The 7,500-nt window shown below is 64.5% G+C and overlaps 1 protein-coding gene across 2 annotated transcripts in view; it reads left to right on the top strand.

The window, feature by feature from the left end:
- Positions 1 to 7,500, top strand: part of LOC146839091 (uncharacterized) — a 192,569-nt gene that overhangs the window by 38,291 nt on the left and 146,778 nt on the right. The window lies entirely within an intron of this gene.

Genomic DNA, 7,500 nt, shown 5'->3' with positions numbered 1-7,500 from the left:
CAAGTGTCCATCTGCCCGGGACAAGAGACCCTGGTGCAGAGCCCCGGAGCCCTGCAAGGGCAGGCGGGAGCCCTACCGCTATGGCTAGGTGTGGGCAGCTGGGAGTCCTTTCGGTCCCGGTCATCTGGTCGCACCTTTCCCTCGGCCATCTGGTCGCACGCAATGCTTTCTAATGGGGCGACCAGATGGCCGGGCCAGCCTGGAAGTCCCGATGAGGGCTCATTTGACTCCCGGATCCCAGTCAGGGCTCCAGGAGGTCGGGCGCATCCGCGCCTAGGATCCCCTCCGTCACTCGGAGCGCGCGGGTTACAAGAAAGGTGGGTAGCCTTCCTCCGGATTAGTAGGGGCAGGGTATGCCGGGACACCCCTCCTGGGGATGGCGGTTCTCAGGCGGGGACCAGATGGGTCAAGCCTGGACGACACTTCCGCGGGGCGTCCGATGCTCCCTCCTCCAGCCCGCGGCGAGGCAAAGGGCCCAGGACGGGCTCCATGGGTCCCCCGGGCGTCCGGGCCCCGGGAGCTCCGCCGTGCCTCCCATGCCTGAGGCCCAGTGTGGGGTCTACGAGCCCCCCGAGGCCTGCAGCCCCCCGAGGCCTGCAGCCCCAAAGCCCTGCAGCCCTGGAGCCCTTCAGCCCGGAGCCCTGCAGCCCTGGAGACCTGCAGCCCCGGAGCCCTGCAGCCCCGGAGCCCTGCAGCCCCGCAGCCCCGGAGCCCCGGAGCCCTGCAGCCCCAGAGCCCCGGAGCCCTGCAGCCCCGGAGCCCTGCAGCCCCGGAGCCCTGCAGCCCCGGAGCCCTGGAGCCCTGGAGCCCTGGAGCCCTGGAGCACTGCAGCCCTGGAGCACTGCAGCCCTGCAGCCCTGGAGCCCTGCAGCCCCGGAGCCCTGCAGCCCTGGAGCCCTGCAGCCCTGGAGCCCTGCAGCCCCGGATCCCTGCAGCCCCGGAGCCCTGCAGCCCTGGAGCCCTGCAGCCCCGAAGCCCTGCAGCCCCGAAGCCCTGCAGCCCTGGAGCCCTGCAGCCCCGAAGCCCTGCAGCCCTGGAGCCCTGCAGCCCTGCAGCCCCGGAGCCCTGCAGCCCTGCAGCCCTGCAGCCCCGGAGCCCTGCAGCCCCGGAGCCCTGTAGCCCCGGAGCCCTGTAGCCCTGTAGCCCTGCAGCCCTGCAGCCCTGGAGCCCTGCAGCCCTGCAGCCCTGGAGCCCCGGAGCCCTGCAGCCCCGGAGCCCTGCAGCCCCGGAGCCCCGGAGCCCTGCAGCCCCGGAGCCCTGCAGCCCTGGAGCCCTGCAGCCCCGGAGCTCTGGAGCCCTGCAGCCCTGGAGCCCTGCAGCCCCGGAGCTCTGCAGCCCCGGAGCCCTGCAGCCCCGGAGCCCCGCAGCCCCGGAGCTCTGCAGCCCCGGAGCTCTGCAGCCCCGGAGCCCTGCAGCCCTGGAGCCCTGCAGCCCCGGAGCCCTGCGTGGGCAGGCGGAAACCCTAGCACGAAGGCTCGGGTTGGACAGATGGGAGTCCTTTCAGTCCCGGCCATCTGGTTGCACCTCTCCCCTCTGCCATCTGGTCGCGCGCAATGCTTTCCAATGGGGCGACCAGATGGCCGGGCCAGCCTGGAAGTCCCGATGAGGGCTCATTTGACTCCCTGATCCCAGTCAGGGCTCCAGGAGGTCGGGCGCATCCGCGCCTATGATCCCCTCTGTCACTCGGAGCGCGCGGGTTACAAGAAAGGTGGGTAGCCTTCCTCCGGATTAGTAGGGGCAGGGTATGCCGGGACACCCCTCCTGGGGATGGCGGTTCTCAGGCGGGGACCAGATGGGCCAAGCCTGAACGACACTTCCCCGGGGCGTCCGGTGCTCCCTCCTCCAGCCCGCGGCGAGGCAATGTGCCCAGGACGGGCTCCATGGGTCCCCCGGGCGTCCGGGCCCCGGGAGCTCCGCCGGGCCTCCCATGCCTGAGGCCCAGCGTGGGGTCTACGAGCCCCCCCCCGAGGCCTGCAGCCCCAAAGCCCTGCAGCCCCGGAGCACTTCAGCCCGGAGCCCTGGAGCCCCGGAGCCCCGCAGCCCCGGAGCCCCGCAGCCCCGGAGCCCTGGAGCCCCGGAGCCCTGGAGCCCTGCAGCCCCGGAGCCCTGGAGCCCTGCAGCCCTGCAGCCCCGGAGCCCTGCAGCCCCGGAGCCCTGCAGCCCTGGAGCCCTGCAGCCCTGCAGCCCTGCAGCCCCGGAGCCCTGCAGCCCCGGAGCCCTGCAGCCCCGGAGCCCTGCAGCCCCGGAGCCCTGCAGCCCCGGAGCCCTGCAGCCCCGGAGCCCTGCAGCCCCGGAGCCCTGCAGCCCTGGAGCCCTGCAGCCCCGGAGCCCTGCAGCCCTGTTACCATGTTGGACCTAAGGTCAGCGTATCATCCGATACCATTATCCAAATCTTCCACTGACCTAACTACATTTGTAACACCTTTTGGTGCATATAAATACCTAAGACTTCCGTTTGGTCTAGCATCTGCGGCAAGCGTATTTCAAAGGTTTATGGATCACATGTTGAAAGGCATTAATTCTGTTCAAGCTTATCAGGATGATGTCTTAATATTTTCAAACAACAAAGTTGAGCACTTGTCTACTCTCAGGAGAGTACTGGATACATTTAAAGAATTTGGGGTAACCTTGGGTCCAGATAAATGTAAATTTATGGCGGATTCCATTGACTACCTAGGGCACACCATCTCTGCCTCAGGAATCAGGCCTAAGTTTTCACTCACAAGAGCGATTGATGAAGTCAGTATGCCCAAAAATAAAGATCTGTTTTGGGGATGACAGAATATTACTCAAAGTTCATATCTAATTATGCTCAGGTGGTTCAACCTCTACGTGTTTTATTAAAGAAAAATGCATGCTTTACATGGGGAATTGAAGCACAACAAGCTTTTGATTTAATAAAAAAACTCATCATTCAAGCCCCCGCTCTTTCTCCATTTTCACCTGGTGAAAAATGCATTTTGTCGGTTGATGCAAGTCAAAATGGATTAGGGGCCGTCCGCTGCCAATGGGTCAATGGAAAGGAAAACACAATAGCTTTTTCCTCAAGATCTCTTTCTAATGCAGAGTCAAATTACAGTACCATTGAGAGGGAAGCTCTTGCTTGTACATGGGCTGTGGAAAAATGTAAGACTTTTCTTTTGGGGTACTCCATTTGAAATCTTTTCCGATCATAAGCCATTAATACATTTGTTAAATGGGAATGGTACAGGAAAAGCTTCCTCCAGGCTGGTTCGTTTATTGTCACGATTACATGAATACAATTTTGTTATAAAACACATACCTGGGGACCTAAATTCAAGAGCAGATTGCCTCTCTAGGTTATCATTAAAAGATAACTCCTCATGTTCAAGATTTGATGATGTGGAATGTGTGGTGGCGTCTATTGATGATCTTGTCAATGACTTGCCTCATGTCACAGAGGATGATTGGGTGAGAGCGTCTGAAGAAGATTCCACTCTTGTCGCAGTAAAAAAACATGATTGTTTCAGGATGGCCCAAAGAACGCTCACTTCCCTCTCCCTTAAAATCATTTGCACAAATCAATCAGGAACTTTCCCTAGTTGAAGGTTTGATCTTGCGTGGTGATCTCGCAGTTCCCCCAACTTCACTGCGTAAGAACATTTTTGATATAGCGCATTTGGGGCATCTGGGCATAGGAGCAACCTCAAGGAGGTTGAAAGAAAATTTTTGGTGGCCCGGTTTAGATGCAGATGTTGCCAAGTGGGTAGACTCATGTGCAACTTGTCTAGTATCTGACAAACATTGGAAAACAGTAAAGACACCCTTGCATAATGTTCCAGTTCCAGAAGAAGCATGGTCTAAATTAGCATTGGATTTTGCAGGCCCATTTGATTTGCAATCTCATGAAAAAAGATACATCTTAGTATTAATAGATTACTATTCAAAATGGGTGGAGATTGAATTTTGTTCTGCACCTTGCACGTTGTCTGTGATTAACTTCCTTTCTAGAATATTTCTTTCTGAAGGATATCCGAGAGAGTTAGTCACAGACAATGGTTCTCACTTTTCCTCAAATGTGATGGAAAATTATTTGAAATCTCATGCTATTAAACATTTAAAGGTGGCATTGTATTCCCCGTCAGCTAATGGTTTAGTTGAAAGAATGAATAGATTTATAAAAGAGGGAATACAGTCAGCTTTATCCACTAGTGTACCTGTGGATATGTTCTTAAAAAAAAAGATTTGGTCATATCTTACAACTCCTCATTCGTCAACTGGGGTCTCACCATTTAGATTACTCAAGAAAAGAGATCCTAATGGTACCCTTTGTCCATCAGGGTGCCTGGGGCGGGGTCTGGAGGGCCCGGGAAGGCTCCCCCTGTGCCTCCGAGCCCGGGAGCTCCGGCTGGGTCCAGGGGCCCGGTCGGGCCCCGGGTCGGGGTCTCCGGCCCCGGGCCCTGTCCCCCGGCCTGCGGCACTGCCAAAGGCCCGGGACGGGGTTCCGTTGTGGCCGGGGAGCCTTCTCTCGCTGGATCGGGTTCAGGAGCTCCAGGGCGGGACCCTGGGGGCCATGGGGAGGGCGGCCTCCTCAACCCGGGCTCCGTCCTGGGTCCTGCTGCGTGGCAGGGTGCCTGGGGCGGGGTCCGGAGGGCCCGGGGAGGCTCCCCCTGTGCCTCCGGGCCCGGGAGCCACGGCTGGGTCCAGGGGCCTGGTCGGGCCCCGGGTCGGGTTCTCCGGCCCCGGGCCCCGTCCCCCTAACTACGGCACCGCCAAAGGCCCGGGACGGGGTTCCGTTGTGGCCGGGGAGCCTTCTCTTGCTGGATTGGGTTCAGGAGCTCCGGCCGGGCCCCTGGGGGCCCCGGGGAGGGCGGCCTCCCCAACCCGGGCTCTGTCCTGGGTCCTGCCGCGTGGCAGGGTGCCTGGGGCGGGGTCCGGAGGGCCCGGGGAGGCTCCCCCTGTGCCTCCGAGCCCGGGAGCTCCGGCTGGGTCCAGGGGCCCGGTCGAGCCCCGGGTCGAGGTCTCCGGCCCCGGGCCCCGTCCCCCGGCCTGCGGCACTGCCAAAGGCCCGGGACGGGGTTCCGTTGTGGCCAGGGAGCCTTCTCTCGCTGGATCGGGTTCAGGAGCTCCGGCCGGGCCCCTGGGGGCCCTGGGGAGGGCGGCCTCCCCAACCCGGGCTCCATCCTGGGTCCTGCCGCAGGGTCTGGAGGGCCCGGGGAGGCTCCCCCTGTGCCTCTGAGCCCGGGAGCTCCGGCTGGGTCCAGGGACCCAGTCGAGCCCCGGGTCGAGGTCTCCGGCCCCGTCCCCCGGCCTGCGGCACTGCCAAAGGCCCGGGACGGGGTTCCGTTGTGGCCGGGGAGCCTTCTCTCGCTGGATCGGGTTCAGGAGCTCCGGCCGGGCCCCTGGGGGCCCCGGGGAGGGCGGCCTCCCCAACCCGGGCTCTGTCCTGGGTCCTGCCGCGTGGTAGGGTGCCTGGGGCGTGGTCCGGAGGGCCCGGGGAGGCTCCCCCTGTGCCTCCGAGCCCGGGAGCTCCGGCTGGGTCCAGGGGCCCGGTTCAGCCCCGGGTCGAGGTCTCCGGCCCCGGGCCCCGTCCCCCGGCCTGCGGCACTGCCAAAGGCCCGGGACGGGGTTCCGTTGTGGCCAGGGAGCCTTCTCTCGCTGGATCGGGTTCAGGAGCTCCGGCCGGGCCCCTGGGGGCCCCGGGGAGGGCGGCCTCCCCAACCCGGGCTCTGTCCTGGGTCCTGCTGCGTGGCAGAGTGCCTGGGGCGGGGTCCGGAGGGCCCGGGGAGGCTCCCCCTGCGCCTCCGGGAGCCCCGGCTGGGTCCGGGGGCCCGGTCGGGCCCCGGGTCGGGGTCTCCGGCCCCGGGCCCCGGCCTGCGGCACTGCCAAAGGCCCGGGACGGGATTCCGTTGTGGCCGGGGAGCCTCCCTTCGCTCGTGTGGGTTCGGTAGCTCCGGCCGGGCCCTTGGGGGCCCCGGGGAGGGCCACCTCCCCACCCCGGGCTCCGTCCTGGGTCCTGCCGTGTGGCAAGGTGCCCGGGGCGGGGTCCGGAGGGCCCGGGGAGGCTTCCCCTGCGCCTCCGGGCCTGGGAGCCCTGGCTGGGCCCGGTCTGGGTCGGGGTCCCCGGCCCCGGGCCCCCTTCCCCCGGCCTGCCGCTCTGCCAAGGGCCCGGGACTGGGGTCTGTCGGTCCCGTGCAGGCCTCCCCTGCTTGTCGAGGTTTTCTGCAGGCCCCGGGTCGGAGGGCCCGTCGGGTCCCCCACGCAGCATCCATGGCTGGGGCCCAGCTGGGGGCCCTGGGCCTCCGGCCCCCTTTGCCCTGCCACCCGCTCACTCGTTAGTTGGGGCACAGAGCGACCAGATACCTTCCCTTCCGAGCCCGGCCGTCTGGTAGTAACTTTCCCCTTCGGCCATCTGGTCGCGCCTGTCCCCTCGGCCACCTGGTCGCGCACGTTTCATTTGGCTATCTTCCCTTCGGCCATCTGGTCGCGCCTGTCCCCTCGGCCATCTGGTCGCGCACGTTTCATTTGTCTATCTTCCCTTCGGCCATCTGGTCGCGTGCAATGCTTTCCTATGGGGCGACCGGATGGCCGGGCTCGCCTGGAAGTCTCGATGAGGGTCCATTTGCCTCCCGGATCCCAGCGAGGGCTCCAGGAGGTCGGGTACATTCGCGCCTTGGGTCCCCTCCGTCACCTCGTGCGCACAGATTATAAGAAAGGGGGGTAATTTTCGTCCGGATTACTAGGGAGAGGGTCAGTCAGACCTCCGAGTGGTTTGGCGATTCTGAATCAGGGGAAGGCAGACCCGGGGCCCGCCCGCCGGGGCCCCCAGGGACCCGGGTACGCTCCTGCCTCTCAGCCCCTTCCCGATGGTCCTTTCTCTCCGAGTTTTCTGGGGCAGACCCCCGTGGGGTCCGTGGATCCAGAGACAGGGGAAGGCAGCACCCGGGCCCGCCCGAAGCGGGGCCCCCAGGGGCCCGGGTACGCACACCTGCCTCTCAGCCCCCTTCCCGATGGTCCTTTTTCTCCGAGTTTGCTGGGTCAGACCTCCGGGAGGTCCGGCGATCCCAAGACGGGGGAAGGCAGACCCGGGGCCCGCCTGCCGGGGCCCCCAGGGGCCCGGGTACGTTCCTGCCTCTCAGCCCCTTCCCGATGGTCCTTTTTTTGCCGGGTTTGCTGGGTCAGACCTCCGTGAGGTCCGGCGATAGCGAGACGGGGAAGGCAGACCCGGGGCCCGCCCGCCGGGGCCCCCAAGGGCCCTGGTACGCTCCTGCCTCTCAGCCCCTTCCCGATGGTCCTTTCTCTCCGCGTTTTCTGGGGCAGACCCCCATGAGGTCCGTGGATCCCGAGACAGGGGAAGGCAGCACCCGGGCCCGCCCGAAGCGGGCCCCCAGGGGCCCGGGTACGCACACCTGCCTCTCAGCCCCCTTCCCGATGGTCCTTTTTCTCCGAGTTTGCTGGGTCAGAGCTCCGTGAGGTCCGGCAATCCCAAGACGGGGGAAGGCAGACCCGGGGCCCGCCCGCCAGGGCCCCGGGTACGCT

Source organism: Triturus cristatus, chromosome 4_2 (assembly GCF_964204655.1).
Source record: "Triturus cristatus chromosome 4_2, aTriCri1.1, whole genome shotgun sequence".
NCBI lineage: Eukaryota > Metazoa > Chordata > Amphibia > Caudata > Salamandridae > Triturus > Triturus cristatus.
The sequence above is the reverse complement of the archived record's forward strand: the minus strand, read 5'-3'. Positions and strand labels throughout refer to the sequence as shown.